The sequence below is a fragment of the Phasianus colchicus genome, chromosome 5, assembly GCF_987193195.1.
Source record: "Phasianus colchicus chromosome 5, bPhaCol1.hap1.1, whole genome shotgun sequence".
Taxonomy (NCBI): Eukaryota; Metazoa; Chordata; class Aves; order Galliformes; family Phasianidae; genus Phasianus; species Phasianus colchicus.
The window spans coordinates 58649417-58653489 of record NC_143440.1 but is presented as its reverse complement, the minus strand read 5'-3'; the positions used below and the strand labels follow the sequence as shown (position 1 = coordinate 58653489).

Here is a 4073-nt window from a genome sequence, read left to right as displayed (position 1 = left end):
TGTTTCTTCCTGTTTGTGTTTCATTCCTGTGTTGGGATGGATTTCTTTCCTCTCAGAAGCCCTCTTGGTGCTTCTTTATCCCCTTGATCCTTTCTGTGTCTGTGGGACCACCCCGAGGGCTTTCTTTTCCTGACACTTCTATTATTTTAAAGCCTTTTACTTTTCAGTTGACTCCAGTCGTGGTTGCCAAAAGTAATCACATTTTTATTGGTTTTTTTTTTTTTTTTTTGGAAGCCTTTTCAGTATTTTGTTGGCGTTTATAACATTTGAAAGAAAAGAAGGTGGCAGAGATGTAGAGAACATCATCATCTCTGGGTCTTCAGTGCACTTTACTGCTTTGTCTGGTGGTGACCCGTGACAAACTGAAGGCACACAGGTTTGTCCTTGACGTACCTTTTCCTACATGGTAGACCAAGCTGGTGGAAAGCGTCACCCTGTACTAATATCCCTTTCAATTCCATTTTCTGGAGCTCACTGGGAGAGACGGGGATGTTTTTCCAGTGAGAGAATGAGAAGTTGTTTCCTGCTCAAGGCTAGGTGGAAGGGGGATGGAGCAGAGGAATGTGGGGAGAGCAAACGAGGAGAAGGTTGGAGTCCAGCAGCTCAGTGCTCTGATTGTAGGTTTGTAAGTCACATCCTTCTGGCAAACACATCACAGAATCACTAAGGTTGGAAAAGACCTATAAGATCATCCAGTCCAACCATCCACCCATCACCAATGGTTCTCGCTAAACCATATCCCTCAACACAACATTGCACATACAATGCACCTCAGTTCTGCTCCCCATTAAAAAAAGTAATTAAAATGGTGAGAAAATGGCATTTTTAGTGAAATGCAAAGTTTGCTTTCTGGCCAGCCCAGTGCTTTAGAAAAGGCTCTAAGTCATACTTCTCATGATTAAAGGATGTTTGCAACCAGGGAGCTAAAATTGAGTAGCTGTTGATTCCTGTTTTCATGCCAAAAATTATACCTGTGGTGGTCAGCTACAGTGTCATGGTTTGCCATGGCAACATAACACCAAAAAAATTCACTCCCATACATCAGCATTTTGTAGTTGTTGCCACGTATGACTATTTCTTTTGATATACTAATACTTTTCTTTCAGCTGACGCTGTAAATATGCCTGTTTGGTGAGGTGTTCTGTTTTTTCCATGCATATTTATTATAAATTAAGTGCTAAATTTCATTGCATTAGCTCAGAGATGGATTTAAAGAGCAGAAAAATGCAAGTAAGCTTTTGTTTTATGAACTACAGTTTTTTATAATATACTTTCTTCAAGGAAGAATGAACGTGCTTTCCTCATTGACATAACTCTTTGAAAGCTAATATTTTTACTGGTGCTCACGGAGTGCTGTAAATTAATTTTAAATACCTTTTAAGGATGTAATAACACAACGAATAAGAGAAGTAGAGAGGAAAAAGAGCTGTGAGAAATTCAAATGAAAATAATCAAAGCTGATCATGCCATTGAGTTTTCAAACTTTATATAATGATGAACTTGAAGGAGGCAAAAAGAATGAATAAAACCCAACTCATTTACTTCAGCCTAGAGACCTGATTCCTTTTTATCTTTAATTATCTTCGGTGGCTTTTGTTACATCCATCTGGCAGCTGGAAAGTGGAGGGAGAGCTCAACATGCATCCTAATAGGGATGTCTGCAGAAAAAATGAATATCAGGATAAATTTGATGGTGCCCGAGGACCAACAAACCTTGGATGGTTCCCATGGATGTTGTGGATATTCAGACAGCCTGTTGCCAGTCTCACCAGCACACAAGGTGATGTATGTACTTCTCTTCAGCTTATTTTCGTAGAGCAAGCCAGGTGTGGCAGGAGAACATTATTCTCACAGTTGAACAGGATTGCTTTTAAAATTGTACAGTAGCCATAAAACCAACCAGCAGAAATGTCCCAAGTATCCTGATTTCACATAAAATCAGTGAGAAGAGCATTATGTTGAATTTGTGTCTCTTGCCTGGACATCTGTAGTCCTGTGGTGGTTAACAAGATGAGCACGAGCTGGTAATGAAGAGTACTTAAAAGTTCACAATTCTGATGATACGGGTGCCAAACTAAAACCAGCCTTCAGTTCTTTCAAGGAAAGCCTTTTTATTTTCCTGCAGACACTCGGTTCAGTTAAGGGAATAACTGCCTTTACACCACATCCCAGCTGTAACCAGGATATCTGGGCACAGGTAACCACAGCAGTTTATAATATTTTAGAAATTATCTCCTCCTCATCTTTCATGATTACTACTGTGGATGTTGTAGCAGAACATCAGCCTGTCTCAGTTACAAAAATCTGTCTTTATAGCTTCCATGCAAATACCTTTATTCACCGAATTTATAAGCTCATAAAAGAATGAAATCAGATTTGTCTGACATGACTTATTTTGCATAAAACTCTGTTGACTGGAATTAATTATTTCCCTATCTTTTAATCCTTATTGATTTCCAAATCAGCTTCCTCATTATTTTGCCTAGGACTGGGGGCAGATTAACTAGCCTGTACATTACTTGTTACATTGCAATTGCTCTTCTGAATGCTAGCATCAAATTTTTACTCTTGCAGTCTTCTAGAACTTCTTATGTATTTTCATACTTCGCAAGGCTTAATAGCACTTGGAGACTTTTCTCAAGGAAAAGTATTTTTTTAAATCATTTTCGACTGAAATGTATCCAGGTTTGCATAACACAATGTATTTCCCTGGGTATATCCCTGGTTTATGGATAGCCCAGAAGGTGCTTCATCAACCCTTCCAGACACAAATACATCTTGCTGGAAGGGGCTCTGTACATTCTCCCATCAGAATTAATATTTCTGTGGACCCCACGGGATGTGAGGCCCCAGCCTACTGCTACCCAAGGTGTGACTTTCCCTCTATGCTGCTATCCGTGGGGCTGGGAAGGGTGAAAAAGGAGGGGTGACATGAGGAGCAATGGAAGTTGGTGGCCATCAGGGAGGTGCGATGCCCCGCGGCTCCCTCCATCACTTCTCCTCCTTCCTCTTTCAGATGATGTGGCTGTGCCTTCCAGTTAAGGGATTGTGAGTGGGAGAGGGAATCTTGCCCAGATTATTTAATAAATAGTGATTAATGATAATTGTGTGTTACTGGTCATTAATTTTAGTCCTTTTTTTTTTTTTCCTACCTGCATTTGTAGGCTTCCGACGCTGGCAACTTTCTGCTGTATGTAAATAGGTCAATCTTTTCCTTTATCCTACCATGCAATTATAAGAGGAACATTAATATAGATATAAATTTAGCAAAGGTCACGTTTTACTTTTATTCTTTGAAATTTCTGCTTTGATAAATTTGCAACTTGTAGTGTTTATGTGTCACTGAATACAATGGCAACGACCTACTATTGTAGTTGAAAGTTCATTAGTTCTGGTAGATTAGACAGTATTAATTAACTAAGATTAAACATTCTTTTAAACCATCATAAGCTGCCATCTCACTGTGGCAGCTTATTAAAGAACATTTTCTGGTTGTTTGTTAAACCATACTGAAGTGACAACGTAATTATATTTGTTCCATCAAACAGAAAGGTCAGTTGACAAGGCTGATGTTTCCTAGTTAATTACAAGCGGATGATTTCATTGATTAAAAATATGAGCTTGTTAAACCTGTGCATACAGCTAAGAGATATATAGGGACCCGGGGGAGGGAGGAGTAGGCATGGGGGAAAGGTAATTTTAAATATCATCTCCATTACATGAATGTGTCTAAGTGAAAGGCAGGACAGTGCCATGAGGGGTTGGCTGTGCATGGAACTGCAGGGATGTAATGGAATGTGGGACTGGGGCTGGTTTGGGGATGTAAGACTCATTTAAAGCAACACCATCAAGACGTGTAATATGGCACAGTGTGTCATGGTCCTTAAGAAAAATCTACAAGATCTACTTGTCTAACCTTTGTCTCTGGCATTCTGTGGAAGGCTGATGTGCTGTAACACTGGGATTCGCCTCTGGTAGAGCTAATGTTGGCTGAATCTTTGTGAATGGAAAATTGAGTTTGGGATTAGACAGTCGTGTCGTTTTTGTTCTTCCTTGGAAAAGTTGGTCCTCTT

General features: G+C 39.7%; 1 long non-coding RNA gene across 1 annotated transcript; it reads left to right on the top strand.

Moving 5' to 3' along the window:
- The first annotated feature begins 267 nt into the window (after positions 1–267).
- LOC149917972 (uncharacterized) lies at positions 268–2198 on the top strand. The gene is made up of 3 exons (XR_016467386.1): positions 268–376; positions 1614–1785; positions 2126–2198. It is a non-coding gene; the product is annotated as an uncharacterized LOC149917972 (long non-coding RNA).
- Positions 2199–4073: the final 1875 nt, after the last annotated feature.